This window comes from Perna viridis, chromosome 7, assembly GCF_037379345.1.
Source record: "Perna viridis isolate PV_CMFRI_1.1 ecotype Kerala chromosome 7, ASM3737934v1, whole genome shotgun sequence".
Lineage (NCBI taxonomy): Eukaryota > Metazoa > Mollusca > Bivalvia > Mytilida > Mytilidae > Perna > Perna viridis.
Window position 1 is genome coordinate 47,823,147 of NC_142451.1, and position 19,756 is coordinate 47,842,902.

General features: G+C 32.4%; 1 pseudogene; it reads left to right on the plus strand.

Moving 5' to 3' along the window:
* The first annotated feature begins 446 nt into the window (after positions 1-446).
* On the plus strand, positions 447-4,593 carry LOC148613046 (uncharacterized; annotated as a pseudogene).
* Positions 4,594-19,756: the final 15,163 nt, after the last annotated feature.

A 19,756-nucleotide genomic window follows, 5' to 3' on the forward strand; every position in this document is an offset into this window, starting at 1 on the left:
CATGTCTGGTCTTTGTCCCTGGATTACATTCTTTGATTTCCACTAGCATAGTAATTCCCTTGATTGCTCTTCCATTTACAACTTAAATCACTTTTTGAATTGACAGTAGAATAAGAAATGTTTTGGTACTGATTCAAAGTAAATTTTGCATCAAAACTATAAAAAAAAATGTATCTCTGCTGAATTTCCTTAATTGATTAATGTTATATTGATATGGACGTTGCGCATGCTGGTTACATCAAACGCAAAACTGACTGAGGTGGAACTGGTACCTAATAAATACTGGAACCAGTTTACCTCTTTAGAGGGTAGTAGACAAAACAACTAACTCGCTCTGAGACATGTGATAGAGCAGACAGAATATTACCCTCGTGTTTAATATTTCGCAAATTGACATGAAGTTTAAAAAATGTTTTGCTGTCTGATTGTATCGCCTGTCCTAAAGAATGCGGAATAAATCGAATTGGAGAACACAAATCTTAAAAAGTATAAAATGTGTCTTATTTGTGACACGTAAAATAAAATTAATATGTATTGCAAGTCAGTTCATGATGTACAGACAAATTTTAATTCATGTTCTTTTCGTATAGACGTAACGGCTAGCAGTAACTACATGTGTGGCGCCTGTCAAACCAAACATACCAACACCTCTGCAGTAATATGGTGTTATGATTGCGACGGAAGTCTTTGTGATGCATGCAGGGTACACCATAAATCCTCGAAAGGGACGAGAGCTCACGATACTCTAAATATAGTCGACTTTAATAACCTTTCCTCAAACATTCGTCACGGGCAGAGGTGCAAAAGGCACAATCAAAAGTATGAACTTTATTGTGGAAAACATGATTGCCGCTGTTGCATGAAATGCGTTGTTAATGATCATTGCGCATGTAAAAGTGTCTTTTTCTTTTCAAAGATGTCGCTCGGAATGTTAAATCCTCAGTAGCACTTACAGAAATTGAGCAATCGAGCGCAACTTTTCTTTACAATATAAAAAAATTACAAGTTAAAAAACACGAAAACTTAAAAGCACTTAAACGTCAAGAGGAAATTATCAAACCTGATATTAAACGCGTTCGAGATTTAGTAAATGTTTACTTAGATAAGATCGAACAATCTTTACTAAATGAGCTTCGTTCGACAATAGACACAGAACTAATACAAATAAATTTTGCTTATCAAATATGAGTGTGATATAAAGGAATATATGGAAAGTCTTCCAATCCTCAAAAACAATGCATCAGATTTACAAACATTCGTAACAATGAAATATATCGAGAAAGATATTTGATCGAACGTGCCGCGGCGGAAACCAACGAGAAGATTATTAACAAAATACAAATCAATTCCGCCGACAACAAAATTTTACGAAATATCACAGATGTCATTCCTATACCTGGCAAACTCTTAACATAAAGGGAAAACTGTGATATTGGTTTAAACCAAGCAAAGCAGAACAAGTTCATATACGATCCGTATCGGGAACTCCAAAAACCGGTGATTTAAACGTGACACTACAACAGACCATCAAAACTGGCTGGATTGCATTTTTTTTATTACCGCTATAACTTTGGTTCCCTTGATTACTCTTTCATTTCATTATGCGAATATTATTCAAGAATTCGTCTGACTACATTTATATCCTGCCATCTTCTTATCAAAAAACTTTTAAAGTGGTTTAAGGAGGTAGACCTAGGGTAAGGGACATAACTCTTGATATCCGTGATATGTTTGCATCATATTCAATTTCACCCACAACAACGCCTTTCAATCTTTCATTTGAAAAAAAAACTTTGATACTTACATAAGATTGATTAAACATGGTGAATATACAAATGTTTCTGTGATTTGAGAGTTGTGTCCGTTACCCTAGATCTACCCCCTTAAGTTAACAGTCATCTCAATAACAGTTGTTGTTCCTCTTTGATATAAACATTCTATCCGTTTCTGTACACATATATATAATCTACATTTTTTATAGAAAATGCAACGTCCATACTTAAGCAGTGTTTGATTTATTATATGTCAGTTTTTGATGGCACTTTTCCTTTTCAAAATGTGTTTTTTACAGTTTATACATCAGGATTTATTTGACATGTGTCAAGTAATTAATATCAGAACAGATATGTTATATAAGGAACAGAAAGTATCACTTCGTAACAGACTTACTTTTAAAGATCACACAAACATCAAAAATCTGATTTGGGTAGTAATCAGCCTTGAACGGTATTGGAATGTTTTATACACCAGGAAAATATCAAAGAAGAGTTTAAGTTTTTTTTTTTGCGCAGATACATGTTATTTAGTTTCAATCGAGGATACCAGGCAAAAATGATTTTTTTCTACAAAACACACTTCCTCTCTGTAATCGATAATCAGCAAACATTGTTTGTTTGTTTTAAATCAATTATTCCCGTCGTTTTTTTTATTCAATGTATTAAGGAAGATAGAGTTTGATTGTGTGGAGTCTGTTAAGTTAGAAACGATAAAATTGCAGCAGATATATGGTGTAACCACTGTAATGAAGGACTACGTGGTGCATGTAAGGATCATTACGAAATAACAAGAGAGATGATATTTCACGACTTAATCTCAATTAAAGACTTCCATAGACTGCCAGCAAACATCCGCTTCTTAGGCAAGCAATTCAAGAAACACATTCGGATATTTCAAAAAAGTGTGTCGAAAACGTGATTGTCCATGTTGTAAGAACTGTATAAAAGAAGATCACAAAGCATGCAAAGATTTCTGACATTAAAGATTCTTCAAGAAATGTAATTTCCTCCACTGCTCTTTCAGAGCTTGAAATTTCCTTTGCTATGGCAATAGACGGTCTTAAAAAACTGAAGGAAGAACAACAAGAAAATATAAAACTTCTTACAGGCCAAGAACAGAAAATAAAGGATGAAATTAAACGAGTGCACACAATCGTTGTTGATTGTCTCAATAAGGTTCAAGAATCATCATTTTCTGAACTGCGTTTTATTAGAGAAACTGAAGAAAACAAAAACAGTGCTGACAATAAGGTATTGAACAAATGCGAAAATGATATCAGGGAATACCAAAACAACCCTTGAACTGCCTAGAAAACATGCGTCAGAAATACGAACTTTCCTGGTCATGAAGCACATTGAAATAGAGATAATTGGTAGAATTAGACATGTGGAATCAGATCTGAAAAATACACATAAAAAATCATAAAACCCTAATCAAATTTAATGAAATACTTCACGGATACATATCTTACATTTGGTACAATTTCAAAAGTAGAAAATCCACTAAATGACTCTACGTTACCTCAAGGTAAGACAGAACAGGCACAGATTACAACACCAGCACGTGACAGACATATCAGTAATATTCAGGTAACCTTACAACTGCTGTCAGTACCAATGGAAAGCATGTCTATGGATGTGTTATACTTCCTGACAATAAACTGTTATTCATGTGCAATGACACAAGAACAGTTACTGTTCTGAAATCAGACGGGACGATATATTGCAAGACTGAGATGGGGATTCCGCCTTATGACTTGACATATAATATGAATTTAGACCGCATTATTGTTTCACTTGGATATCATGGAGGAATTAAAGTTATGGAATTGAAGAAACGAAAAACTACACAAACAATAGACGTGTATGGAGGAAATGTGTTTGGAATAGTTCAATATGAATCATCTGTTTTGTGTTGTACAAATCAGGGTGTGCGGATGATTAATCTTAAAAAAGGGTCAAATTCAGTCGTTTGCAAGAAAAACTGCATTGGAGGCTGCATTGACGTGTTCAATGACTAAGTCTATTTCACCAATTCTTCACCAAGGACGGTGACATGTTGTGATCTACAAGATCAAATCATGTGGGAGTTAAGGGACGACAATTATTTAGATGGAATATCAGTAGATAGCTATGGGAATGCTTATGTTATCGGCATAAGAAAAGTAATTGTCATCTTTCTTGATGGACAAGAGAGCGAAGAACTTCTTAATGAAAGCCATGGGATTAATCGCTTTACGTCACTTTATAATGATCGACAGAGAAATAAAATGTTAGTATCAAATTTTCAAGGTGGTTGCGCTTTTCTGTTTAGTATTATTGTCTGACCTAACGAATAAGCAAATAAAAGTCAATTATGCATGTTAGATTAGATATACATTTTCCATTAAATCTTCTATCATAAAATGTTATATTCTTATAAAAAATGGATTCTTGTTCACATTAAATGTTTACGTGCTAGTTATGTTAACTATGACGAGAATGGATCAGCTTCAGGATGAAATTATGGATTGTTCTTAAACTTTTTAAAATTTTCTTCATTTAAGATCCAGATTAAAATGCTAGATAATTATTTTGTTTTACTCTGCATCGTTTTTAACAAACAATCAATTTGGATGACGGATTTGTGATTATTATCTTGACGAATATATCTACGTCTAAAATATGAGCCACTCTTTTTAATCCACTGCTCAATCAAATCATATTCGATACAAGAAAGATAGCATCAGCATGGAAGGGTCTTGAAACTATCCAATGATGTACCTGTTACGTCGTTCCATCCGCGGAACTCTACTCGTACGATTGTGATATCTATATCAAAATTCCTGCCTGCAAAGAGTGAAGTTTCCTTTTAAAAAAATAAAATATTCAAACAACTTCTCAATAGAATCATATTATTTCATATATTCAGATCAAGATATACCTTTTTTGTATATGCATTATAAGTGATTGTTAAAACCCTATATCGCACCAATTATCAGATCAACCTGACAGTATAGTAAAAATATAATAAACAAGACTTGTAAAAATCTGTATCACATATACCATATCAACCATATCAGTCCGGGTTTCTCATTTATTGCTATAAAATCACTACAAATTGATGTTTCATTTAAACCGTAGAACCGTGGATAAACCGTAACCTGTCTATCCGAATCCTGAATAAACCGTAAACTGTCTTAACCGATTCCCGGATAAACAATAACTTGTCAAAACAGATTCCTGGATAATTCGTAATCTGTCACAACCGAATCCTGGATAAACCGGAACCTGTCTAAACCGATTCATGAATAAACCATAATCTGTCCATACCAATTCCTGGATAAATCGTAACCTGTCAAAACCGAATCCTGGATAAACCGTAATCTGTCAAAACCGAATCCTGGATAAACCGTAATCTGTCAAAACCGAGTCTTGGATAAATCGTAAACTGTCCAAACCGATTTCTTCATAAACCGTAACCTGAATTGTCAACTTTCCTTTCACCTGTGGTAACATCCCTTCGGCTGCTGCGTATGCGTAACTCATACTTATGCCATGGCTTGCCGAAACTACGCAGACTTTTTGTATCGCGCTAGAACTCTAACAAATAGGCTTCTGGAACAGGGTTATGTTGCTACAAGATTGAAGTCATCACTACAGAAGTTTTATGGTCGTCATCATGAACTCGTGGATCGTTATGGTGTATCCATCACCACCATGAAAACTGATTTATTCAACGGGTCATAGTTTTCCTTTCCTCGTTTGTCTACCCCGGACTTGACTTTTTATGGGCAACACGGCGGGTGTTTCTAGAAAAAGCAGAGGACGCTTACCCTACCGGTGCACCTGGTCCATGCTCCCAATTTTTAGTGGAGTCCGAGTTGCTCATTTACTTTTGTTACTTTGTATGTATGATTTTAGTTACTTTATGTTCTTTGTTGTGCATGTCTGTTTTCCATGTCTGGTCTTTGTCCCTGGATTACATTCTTTTGATTACCGCTATAAACTTGGATCCCTTGATTACTCATCCACTCTCACAAACCCCCTACTAAAAAAAATAACTACATATTATGGTTCTGGAATTAATGGAGCAACAAATATACCATATGTATTTAGCACTTCGATGATACAAAATTGGGTGCACTAACAGTAGAGTTTCATGATGTGATATTTGTAAATAGTTAATGGTTTTCCCATTTCTTCAATTATTAGACCAGAGGTCGCAAATAACGCCCTCTATGAAACTCCTTATTGTATTTATGTATTTTGTTTTAAAATTTAACTTTCAAAATTGTCAAATTACAAACTTTTTATAAAAAAACCTATTGATATTCGAATTAAACTTTAATCACTCTCTCACAAGATATATTTGTTGAATACCTTGCATTTTTGCATTTTCATTGTTAAACCCGTCAAAGGTTATACATGTATTCTGATCAAGGTAAACATTTAAACTTGGTTTTCCCAAAACTTTGAGCTTGAAGCTTATGTAATGCACGATATCACATGAATGAGTTATAAAAAAAGACCATAGACCAAAACCGCAGTATTTAATTATAAGTGGAATTTCCAGGCTATAAGGAGACAGCTTTGTGTCAATTTAAATGAATAACCTTGAATGTTTTGTGATTCAAATGATATCAAAAAGCCGCGTCGATTTATTACGAATGATATATAACTCACTTTTAATATTTTGCACATTCCCTGTCTCATTTCGTGCGGTCTGTTTGGTTGTAATTTTTTTTCTCTATTTTCTGTATTTGTTAGCTATTTTTTGTGAACATTTAACCATAAAATTGACATTGTTACTTTCAATACATTATTATAAATAAAGTATGGTCGCAGTATTAGAAATTGCTTGATAATGGCCGAGACAAGGTAAAATTTTGAACACAATCTTACTGCTTGTTTGTTTAGCAGTGTTAATTGTTGTGCTTCTCAGGTTTTTTTTTTAATTTACTTTTTTTTGTCTATTAAGACATAGTTCATGTGTTTTCCAGTATTATGTCTGATATATAAACACGTTAATACGCAATCTTAATTATAGATGATCGATTATGAAATGTAAAGTTATTTATAAGTTAAAAAAAATTGTAAATGACAAAATTTATGTCATTTATCATAAAAATATTATATTTGTTATAACAAGTTTTCATTAAAATAGTATTAAAAATACATTCATATTTAAATTTTAATTCCGGTGTGCTTTACACGTCTTTCAAGAAGTCATCTCTCATTCACAGTATTATAACGTAAAACAAAAAAAAAAGAATTTATATCCTAACAAAACATGAATTGCAAATAAAAAGTACTGAAAAACAGATAAATAGAAACAGGAAGAAAAATCCAGCATTGAAAAGTTCTACCAAGTGCAATACAGGAATTATAAATGATATAAGTAGCGTATTGGAGTTTCATAAATGAAGGGTCATAACAGACAAATACCGAACTGATCAAATCTAGGCAATAGTCAACATGAAAAGTTAAAAGGAAAATTTTTGTAACAAACTAATAATAAGTAATCAAGGAAACAACGAATGTAACCCAGGGACAAAGACCAGACATGTAAAACAAACAAACACAACAAAGAGAATGAAATAATCAAAATAATACATACAAGTAACAAAAGTAAATGAGCAACTCAGTATGCACTAAAAACTTGGAGCATAAACCAGGTTCATCGGTTGGGTAAGCGTCCTCTGCTTTTCGAGAAAGACCAATATAATACCAGGGTATTAACTAGAAACCACAGCAATGGTACTGACTTGGTAAAGCATTTTCGTTATGCAAAGTGGGTTAAATCAGGTTTTATAGTGCGCTTGATCTCCCTTCTCCATTCCGGTAGATTTCAACACAAACGTGTAGCATAAAATTGACATGGATCAAAAATGGCAAAACCAGCAGTCAAAACTGTACTTAACATTGGAGGTGCTAACATGGAATAAGTAACTACCAAACGTTTATGCTATTAACATGTTATGTAACAAAGAACGTCCTTAACAAGTAAGATGTTTAAATTCTATTAAGTAACGTACTAATTGTTTTAGCTATATTTATATTTTAGTACACTGCAAATACCATATCAACACATGACTGCCTTATCAAGCCTGAGAGCTCTGCTCGAAAGTTGCTATAGATCGTCGATTGATTCACGGAAAGAAATGGAAAATGCAATGTCATAATCTTTTTATCGATTTTTGAACCATTCAAAAAAACTCTAGATAGCTAGTTCGTGTCATATTTGAATAATATCTAATCATTTATTAACAAATTATATGGTTTAAATTCAGAACGTTACTTTCTTTTCGGGTAAAATTACCAATCTTACCGGGTTGATTTCGATGACATTGCCGTTGACGACTAGTTATCGACCAGTTATAAGCCTGGGACTGATATCGGCTTGCAATTTCCGGTGTTACTAAAATAGCAAAAACGTCGATATCACTCCTAAGCATTATACTGATCGTTAAAGCTCTTATTGAATGAAATCATGAAGATATAATAACTAGATGTGTGACTGTTTACACAATATCAATTTTCATGATACAAAGCTCTTGTCTTTCCCATATCAACCGTCTGAGATCTTAGAAAAGTAAAACGCATGGCTGAAATTCGAATGTAGAAATATTTACGAGGCTATTGAACTATGATGTAGAGGTACAAACGTCTCGACTCAGTTAAAAAGTTGGGTTTTTTTCTGTGAAAAGCCTTTTATTTCTTTTTACATGTTCCGCTTATTTGAAATCTACACACGTGACATGGTTAAGTTAACTCTGGTTATCCCACCAATATCAATTATTGATTAATATTAGTGTATAAATACTTATATCTGAAGAATTGGTTAGATTCTTATCAGATAATGTGCAAAAGAGTAGCATACAGTTAGAACTACTTAGTTCAATTGATTCACATGACATCGACTATAAAAAAAACTCCTTATAAAGTCGTTTTTGCTTTTTTGAAATGGAAAAGTTACAAATATTCCGGATATTTGTTCTAATTATTTCCATTTTTGGTTTCATTTTATGTTTTATAACTTTACCCCTGCCTAACTGGATAAGTGTTTCTAATGCTGAATTTAACGGATATTATGGAATATTTACATTTTGCATTGACAACTATGGGGGTAACGTCATCTGCAGTACCAGTGACGTCACTCCTTTTAACGTTGGCGGTAAGTTGTGTTTCTCAATTTTCAACGCTAACGACTAATTATTTTTTACAAAGATGAAGCACCGGTAAAATTACATTTTTCGAGAACAAAGAATTTGTAGATAATTTTCCCCCTTTATATTAAGATACTCATTGTATATACGTGTGCACCTTGCTCAGTAATTTTAACCATTGTAGCATAATCAAATCTAGAATCCAGACTTATTTTGATTTTACATATAGTTTGCAAATCATTTTTTTATCTTAATTTTGGAATTCCTTTTTTTATTGAATGGACCAGAGTTTCCGTCTTTCTGTCCCTTTATGGATTCACTTTGTCCTTCGATTATCAATAATATTTTTAGTGTGTCGAATGAGCTATTCTAATTTCTTTTTATTGCTTTGACAAAATAAATGTCAATGTTTAATTAGAAGTTTGAAATATATATTTTGACGTATGTGATATATATTCGGAACAGTTATCATGACTACAATATATATATATATATATATTATTCTATAGCTTTATGTATATATTCGTAATTTATATTATAAAAAGTAACTATTGTTCAAAATAACTCTAAACATAACATTTGAAGAGACTAAGACCAAAACAAGTAAATAAAATATATAAACATACATTTTGTAGTTTTAATGAAGAATTCTTTTTTATTTTCTAGAGAGAAAAAAGAAATATAAAAAGTCTAAATTTAATAAATGTAATGCAGAAAACTTAATATTCTGAAACCGAAAAAATGTTTCAAATATTTTCGTTTGAAATAAATTAAGAATGGTTTATCACAACAAGCAATGTCTAATGTCCCAAGAGAACGACGTTTTGCCACATGTATACCTTATTTAACTTATATAAAGATATATCAACAATTTTAAACTCATACTTTGCAGAAAAAAAGCCCCAAATGCGAAGGTTACATAAAATGTTTCGATATAATATAGAATAAAACTTTTTGGCAGAAAACAAAAGTTCTTGTCTGTTTTTAATGGGGCTGAAAATAGTTGGCTTCTCTGTTTAATTTCTGTGCCGTTTTATTAGATGTATTTTACGTGTTTTTGGCTTTGTTTTGATCGCTGGGTCACCATTGAACGTCGACTAAGTATTCTTAAGGTTTTTATTGAAAAAAGGGCCGTTGCAATGAAGAATATTTCACGCAGACGTTAGAATAAATAGACTAAGAAGTTTAAAAAAATTAGGAACCCAGTTTAGTACATTTGCTGACATTATAATTTGTACATCAAAATAGTGTCATAATACTGTGAATTAAACGAGAATTTAAATAAAGTAATGTAATTTTTTTATTGTGTGTGTGTGTGTGTCTTTGTTTATTTTTAAGTAGATAAGTCTCCTTCATACACAACACAAACATCTTGTTTCACAAAAGAAAAAAAATTATATCTAAAAAATTATTCAAACATTTGACCACTTGAGTAGTTTTTGAGTACATATCAGGTTTTGTTTAAAATAAAAGGTCTTTAAACCTCTTTGATACCTTGATGTCTCTTAAGTGAATATTTACCCATCCGTTTAAGGCATTCTCTCATCAATAGTTTCTTCCAATGATAGATAAATAGATAAATAAGCTTAGAAAATTTCAAAATGTTTCCGAACGAATCGGTCAGAAAAACAAAAACGCTGGTACGAATGCAAAATTACTTTTTTAAACTGTACATGAATTCCAGTATCGTCATAATTTGTGTTATCAATTTTGTTAATAATTCCTTTGAATTGGTTAACTAAAACATTCATTTAGTTCTAAGTTTTATTTATATTGTGACTACTATTTGTATTACAATATACTGGATTTCTGTCCTTAATACGGGTCTAAAACATTATTAAACTAGGTCTTACCCATCATTTCCTCCGGAAATGTCCATACCATGTAATGAACATTACGTTTGTTTCACATTTTCCTACAAAATAACAATGTATTTGTACAATTACCTTGTTCTAAATATTTCTAATCATACGAAGAACGTGATTGGTCTTCTTTTGATGTACTTATCATTTTATACGTTTGGACCGAGTTTAATTCAATTCAGGTCTTTGATAAAGACATTGGAGTTTTCCACATTTACATATTAAACACTATTCATTTAAATATCCTTTTAAAACTTTCAGGTTTCATGAAGACTACACGAGTCTTTATGTGCCTTGGGTTTGCTGCTTATTTCATTCACGTTACATTGGCAACAATGACGTTTTTCTGGTCAAAACGTTGGAAGGTTATACGGGGTATCAAATTCGCTGCTGGAATATTTGCAACTTCATCAGGTAAATTGTAAATATTTTATGAGTTTACCTAAATAAATCACATTGTAAAATAATTGAATAAATACAATTTGCACTGTCATTGACAATAGCTTACACTTTTAATCCTGTGTAAAAGAGGATAGTTACTCCTTTTTTTTCGACGCAGTCGGTATAGTTACGCTTTTTACCCTTTAACCTTAAAGACGTTCTTATTTATTCCACGGGTCATAGTTTTCCTTTCCTCGTTTGTCTACCCCGGACTTGACTTTTTATAAGCAACTCGGCGCGTGTTTCTAGAAAAGCAGGGGACGCTTACCCTACCTGTGCACCTGGTGCATGCTCCCAGTTTTAAGTGGAGTACGAGTTGCTCATTTGCTTTTGTTACTTTGTATGTATGATTTTAGTTACTTTATGTTCTTTGTTGTGTATATCTGTTTTCCCTTGTCTGGTCTTTGTCCCTGGATTACATACCTTTGTTTACCGCTATAACCTTGGTTCCCTTGATTACTCTTCCATGGAAACGCAAGTCACCCGATGGCAATTCTGTTTCCCGATTGGCCAAATACTGATAAATTAGTTCGTTGGAAAAAAAAAACTGTGTCGAAAATTGAAATTGCGTGCCATGTGTTCTTTCCTGAAAGAAATATAGAACATTATAAGTTAAGAGAACAAATTTTACTGCATCGGATATCTTTTTAAGGAAATACATAATAATAAATATTTAGTAATAATAAAGACTTGTTTATACTTTATAACTTTGTATGATTTTTTATTAGTCTGTAAAGTTTCGAGGATTTCCTGTGTAACTTTTATTTACCTGTTCTTTGTCCTTTTATAAATTAGTTATTACTGCTTTATTGTTATAAATATTACATGTAACACAATTAAGGTGTTGCTGGCTAATATTAAATATTGATCCTTTCAGCAATTTTACTGATGGTAGCTGTTGCTGTTGTAGAGATCAATTACGATAGGACTCGTGAAACTTTGTCATATGGATGGTTTTTGTCCGTAGTTAGCTTTGTTATTGCTGCTGCTGCTGTTCCTAGCTACTTATGTGATGCATGTTACAGTGCCAAACCAAATACAGACAAACAGAAAAGTGTCATGTGTCGTGAAACGCAGACACAGGAATTTCAACCGTATATGAATACAAATGTTATCGATATAAATAATATTCACTTGGACACTCGGAAAATGTGACAAGAAATATACAAGTAGAACTTACATATGCGCAAATATGTCCAGAATTTCATCAATAGGTTTAATTTATGTACCATGTAGATATCGTACCGAACTTTTTGATGCACTATAATCATTATGTCCTTCTTTGAACCATTTTAATGAATTAACAGACGTTTATGATATTATAAATTTATTTCTGTAATTGCGTTTAAAACATTGTAATAATGTACAATCAATTCAATGCGTTAGTGTGCTTTGGTGCTGTTAACGAACCTTGTCATTGGCTGAACAAACATGAATTTGAATCGTGCATGATATAGTGACTGGATTAGTACATATTATCGGCGTTCAAAAGATATCATGCCAGTAATAAAACTAATAATGTATTTTCATTTTCTGAATGTATGCAAACAACATAGAAATAGATGTGTCAGTATTTACAGTTAATTTTAATCATTTGTTTTAAGCTCCACACAGCAGCAGACGTTTGTTTGCAGTCTACCTAACTACACCTGACAACCAAATAATAGAATAATTTCAAAAACATATTTTTGGATGCTAAATTTTAGTATTTTGGTAATTTATTTGTATTTTATGTTGTAGTTTTGATTAAAAAATAAAACTTTCTTTTTTAATAAAATAATAAAGCAAGAGGATCTTAATCAGAACTGTGAGCATAGCTTATTAATATAAACCAAATGATCAAAAAGTAAAAGTACAAATAAAAAACGTAAAACAAATTAGAATGATGTCACTTCAGTCTGAGATAAACTGCTGTGGAATAGTTTCTGTCAAAATATCAAGTGACTGTGATAAGAATTTGCATAAAAAATGTTACGTAAAGTTTTGGGCGGACTAACGGGCGGATGGGCTGTCGGACAGACACAATATTCACAATATTCCTCCTGCGGAGTGGGGTAATCGTGCTTTTTATGATGTAAGGACACAAAGTATACAAAAATAAAGACGAAGCACTTGAAATAACGTTAATTAATTATAAATATACACAGAGAAAATGAATGATAAAAGAGTAACCCTTATTGAACAAGGAGACAACATTATTCCGCTTAACGAGTTTATAATGCTTTAGTGTAATAAGCGTAGTTATTATACAGTTATGGCAGCTCAGTGCATATGATATCATGATTTATGGAACACTTAAAAGAAAATCGGCCAAGGTCGACACATTTTCTAGGTGTCCTATGAAACATGATATTGGAAGCTGATATAATTGTTTTAGTTTATTTCTCTGTACAATCTGTATAAATTTTAAGACTTTCCGACTGAGTGAGATTCTCTTCATCAAGATTTGAAAAAATATTATTGGTATACATTTAATTTGGTCAAATCAGGTGTAACTATTCTTTGTATGTATTTGTATGCCCTTTTGAAAGTCAGCAAAGATGTTGGTTCGGTAAGGGCAAAATTTGGGCTCAAAAACAAAGTCTACATGATGTTTCTGCAGTTCTTTAATGTGTTTTACAGTTGATTTGATTAATTTATGGTAATAATTTGAACATATATGTTCGTATATGCTCTTCAAACTAGTCTGAGATAGGGAAAATCTGTTAAAAAGGCTGGAAACACATTTTGTTTACCGCTGCAAGTCTATCAACAATGGCAACACGTATTAGTTTTTGCGATTACATATTTTCGCATTATATAGTATAATATAATAACACAGTGTTAAAATCAATTTCGTGTGTACTATTTTTCGCGCTTTTCTGTTCACCGAGAAAAAATCGAAAACTAGTACATGCGGTTATACATCTTTAGCAGTTGCCTAGATAATGCCATTTTAAGCATTTTATTTTTGTATTCGTCAATTTCAACGTGTCATAGTTTTCCTTTTTTCCTCTTTCGTCTACCCCGAACTTGACTTTTTATGGGCAACTCGGTGGGTATTACTAGAAAAGCATAGGACGCTTACCCTACCGGTGCACCTGGTCCATGCTCCATTTTTTTTTAGTAGAGTCGAGTTGCTCATTTGCTTTTGCGACTGTGTATGTAAGATTTAAGTTAATTTATGTTCTTTGTTGTGTATGTCTGTTTTCCAAGTCTGCTTTTTCCTCTGGATTACATTCCTTTGATTACCGCTATTCTATAACCTTAATTCCATTTATTATTTTTTCACTTTTGCACATCCCTCCAAATTTGTGCTCTTTACGTTCCTTTACACACCTTCTCTTTTCTTGGTTACACTTGTTCAGACATTGGGCGTTAGTATTTTTATTTTTTGCCTCGCTTGCTGCCAGAAGAAGTACCGAAAATTATTGAAGCCTTACACTGCCATAATACTTTCCACTTCAATTTAAAAAAAAATGTTATTATTATAAAAACCAGTAATTCGATCTAAGCATCTAAACATTTTTTTTTATATATTTTTGGGATATTAATTACACATCCTGCCCGTGAAAGACAAAACTTAATCAACCTCCATAATGTAATAGATTAAGCTGTGTATATTGTAGGTTAAGTGTTTGCATTTCGTTGTCCTTCATTTCAATCTTTAAATACTTTTTGAAAAACAAGGTCAAATAAAATGTGTTTTTTTTTATAGTCATTTCAGTCTTGTTACTCAACGCAGCTCTCTCCTGATTACATGTATCAAGGTGCAAAGAAAGAATAGTCTTCATCGGTGTCCCCTACTCTAATTCTAGGGCTACCAAATATTCCCATACGTTTCTTGATAAACACGAAAAACTAGAACCGAGAATCATTCAGTTCCACCATAGACTGCTTTACTCATAAAGAATAAACTGAATCCTATGACCATGCAGATGATCTAGGTCCTTAAGTTTTTCAGTTACGATTATCTGCGTGAAGGCGTTATGGACTGACTCAAGGGGTATAATCCAAATAGAATTAGTGACAATAAGTAATAATATCTCATAAAATTGTTACTTAATCACAAATTAAGCTTTTATTTTGGTTATGTATGTTTATAAGATGACTCGTATTCTTACAAAGATAGAAATCGAAAATTGCAATGATCAAACTACATTGCCTTCAAAAGAAAATTAATTGCATGGTCTAATTTTTGCTAATAGACTTTTCATTTGGGCATAGTTCTAATGTGCTGTTTTACCTACAGAATATTGCATTTAAGTAGTACTCCAGATAAGAATCATGCGAAGTGTGATTTATGGTTGGAAAGCCTTCATATTTTTATTTTTGATTTTTTTTTAAATGTTACAGTAAACAGAAATTAACATGTGGCTTTTCATATAACCCTTGTCTTAGGAGATAAAAAATTGTATATATTGAACAGTAGAATCAAAGTTAAGGGCGACAACTCAGCAAAGGACACTTCAATACAATTAAAACTATCTGAATTATCTCCTACTCCGAGCAGACTTATTGGAATGAATAATTATACATTTCATCAGTTTTTAGTGGAGTCCGAGTTGCTCATTTCCTTTTGTTACTTTGTATGATTTTAGTTACTTTGTGTTCTTTGTTGTGTGTGTCTGTTTTCTATGTCTGGTCTTTTTCCCTGGATTACATTCTTTTGATTACCGCTATAACCTTGGTTCCCTTGATTACTCTATCATATAGACATATCAAGCAACTAAATGTGTAGCCTTTTTTTTTGGGGGGGGGGGGGCGTATCACGTAATACAGAATTTGCATTCTTACAAAGACTAATTCTTATTACATTTGTTTTAGGATGCTTTGTAAAACGCAAATATGTAGTTATAAATATAATCCAATGTATATTATATTATTCTATCATAGATGTACTCATTTATAGTCAAACTAAATATAACTACTATTATCATTACATATATCGACACGACAAAATATATTTCATTGAATATAAAATATCAAGATTTGCATTTAAAGGGAAGTAACCATTGTATTAGATTAGAGAATAGTAGATTTAAAACATAATATTTTTAGTAGAATGATAAGATCTTTGAATCGACAGTCTTCACACGAATGTGATTAAATAGGTAAGGAAAATTAAAATGTATGCTGAATTATTGAATAAACAATTTCTAAAGACGAGGATTGTGTTTATGATTTATATTTACTTTATTTTGATGTCGATTTGTCAATAAAAAATTAATATTTCAATGAATATTACTTTTCATTCTTAAATCTGGCTCAAAACGTACATTAGCTCAAAGGTCTAGTTTTATTGGTATTTGATCTCTTTTCGTGCTTTGGCAGAAAGCAAGTTTACAGTAAGTGTTGATTTTTCTCTTCTGTAAATCTTGATACTCAATAGCTTTCTGGTGTTGTGTTCGTCCTTTTAGTCTATTTGGATTTGTCTGTTTTGTTGTGTTTGTTTGTTTGTTTATCTGTTTGTTTTTGTTTTATATTCTTTTTTATTTTTATTGTCCATGGATGGTCCGTGTTTGAACATTTTGAATTTGTGTTTTTACTGACAGATTTGTTATTATACATTTGGTTTAGGTTTACAAATGTCGACTATTTCAACTCTCTACAATTGTTCGATCAATAACATATAGACATTGTACCTTGCGGACATAAACAGATGCAGTAGGGTTTGAAATTTAAATCAAACACCGCAAATGTAGTTTCTTGGGTATTTATTTTTACAAAGGAACCCACAAGAAGGTTAAATAAGAAGTAGAGAGGTTTAGTCTTGAAAATGATACTGATATTTTATATTTTGAAGTTATTTTTTTTATTTTAAATACTGGACTCAGTGACGCATTCCAGTGCATTACAGATAATGAATTGATCTTTTGATATTTTCAGCTATTATGTTATCAATGCATTTATGTCCAGGATGACCGTGGTTTATATTGTTATGAAGAAAAAATGTTGCTTGTAAGTTAGTTATATATGTATATTCAGTGAAATGCTAATGAAGTTTTCATTCGCCTGTGTTGTTGTTGTTACCTGACAGTCATTTGTTTTATCAATTTTGTATAAACACGAATATATTTATGTATTTAAAGTTTAATACCATGCACATTTGGTTAAAAATGAACTTCAAAATAGTGTGTAATGAACCGATTCTATAGTCGGATTAAGTCATTATTGACGATCATTATCATCAAGTAGGTTTACTCCAAAGATGCACAGACTGATATTATTTCAATTTTTAGCTGCATGTAGTTAACATGGGGACAGGAAGGGCAGAGGTGGTTGTATACAGATAAACGATAGATACTACTTTCGTTATGAAATGCAACAAAATTTTAATGAAGCATTGGGTGGGGGAGGGGGTAAATTTTTTTTATAAATAATTGTAAGAACTGGTAAAAAAAAACAGAAACGTCAAATACTTCCAGTACTTGTATTTTTCATTTTATTTGTTTTATGTTTTATCACTATACGACTGCCTTACTAGTTGAGAATAACCTACGGAAAAGTCAGTGGATATCAAGGACTGCCAACGTCCTGCTCCAAGAATCTTCTTTGGGGTGGGAAAGTCGTTTGTAGTGACGTCATGAGAAAAAATAATGCAAGTAAGACTTTTTGCGTTATCGTTACATTTCTCGTTCCCTTAGCCCCGTACAGGTCCGGGTGTAAAAAGAACAGGCCTGCAGCAGCGCTAAGCTTGTTGTAAAAGGCGACTAAATAGTGTTCAGAACCCTACCGGGGGGCTAGGGCGCTCTACCCACAGAGCAACTAGGTTGTGTGCCCCGGGTGGTGGAATGGGGTACCCCTGGTGTGTTACATGCTGGGGTTGTCAGGCTATAATATGGAAAACCTGACCGCAAACCATAGTGGTGCACCGTGTCTTGAAAGATGCCACATTCCTTCCTCGCACGTTAAAGAACCCTACTGTGGTATTCTCCCGGAGTAGGAACCATAGGGCTCCGCCACAGGAGGCTAAATTGTCCGACCCTACCCACATCTCCCTATTTCCAGTGGCAATCAAAATTTGTCGACCACATTGTCCTTGTGTCCCATCCCAATTTTCATTTCATCTTTATTTCATGTTCATAGCCTGAATATAGCTGAAATATTGCTGCTCGGACATTAAACCCCAACAAACAAAACAAACTCGTTCCCTTACATTTTACACACGAATTCTTCTTGAAGATCTTGAATTTCTCGTATGATTGAAAAATCTCAGACTTTTAATAGGGCTAAGTGTAAATATACATTTTCTTCCAATTTTAATTCTCCGTGTAGTGTGTGTGTATTTTCTTTTTCTAGTCGTTATGCATTAATTCTATTTATCTGTTACCCTTGTAGTCTTTTCCCTAGATTTCTCTTTCTTTCCAATAGCGCTTCATTATATAGGCAGTTTAAATTTTCTCACGTAGAATATTGTAATCATTTACTTCACCTCATTGTGGCGTTATAATGAAAGATCACAAATCCCCTTTTATTGTCGTTGTAACTAACGTAAATAACGTTCCGTTTGGCAAATATACGATTGGCTAATTACGCCATGAAAGACAATGTCATTTTAACTGTCTACTTGGATTGCCTTACAACAAAACGCATAAAGAGGGGAAAAACACCTGTCTTAAAATTTGCTTTTAAGTTTCTTCGTATGAGTTCTTTTATTTAATTTCAAAATTTAATGTTTCATTTTTGATGTTTCATCGGCATGTAAAAGCGTTGACCGTACGTATTAAATGGAGTCCTGTTTACTTATTTACTTTTGTTTCCTTGTATGCGTACGTTTTAATTGGGTTATTTCATGCCTCCTTGTTTCGTGTATCTATTGTCAATGTCTAGTCGTTATCCTTTGATTATATATCACATTCGAATCCTTCCGTCTTTATCTAGTCCTAAAGTTGATGGAATGGACACAATAAATGATTAAATGTTAAATACAGCATACAAATATGATATCAATTGTACAAATAAGTGTTCATTAATTTTCATTGAAATACTATCAGGTATCTTAAAGAACATTCTAATTTTCATGAACCGATGATTATTTGCCTACTTTAATTATGTTATTTTGGCGGTATTCAAGGTATTCTCGCCCATTGTACAGATTGGGAGACTGATTGAACATGTAGGAAACGCTATTGGTTTGTTAGCATTATTATCAAGTGAAAGGTTTAACAGTGCCATCTCTTTGATTGATTAAGAGTTTATATGATCTGTACAGTTGTATAAATTTTGAAACGGCTATTTGGATATTGATATCAAATAAAAAACATTGCCAAGAACTTTGGATATTCAGATATTTCAATACAGACTAAAAGGCAAAGCGTTTGTTTGGTCTTTTTTATATTAAACATGATATATAAAAAAATAAGAGAACACGATAATTTGCAAATATTTCACTCAGCTTATATCCATCAGATCAGTAAAACTCTACCTACTTTGCATTTCTTTTTCGGCAAATTCTTTACTTGTATTAATTGTAATCATGTGGATGTATTACGATGCCTATGAGGAAACATTGTCATTTGGTTGGTATATGGCGCTTCTAAGTTCAATA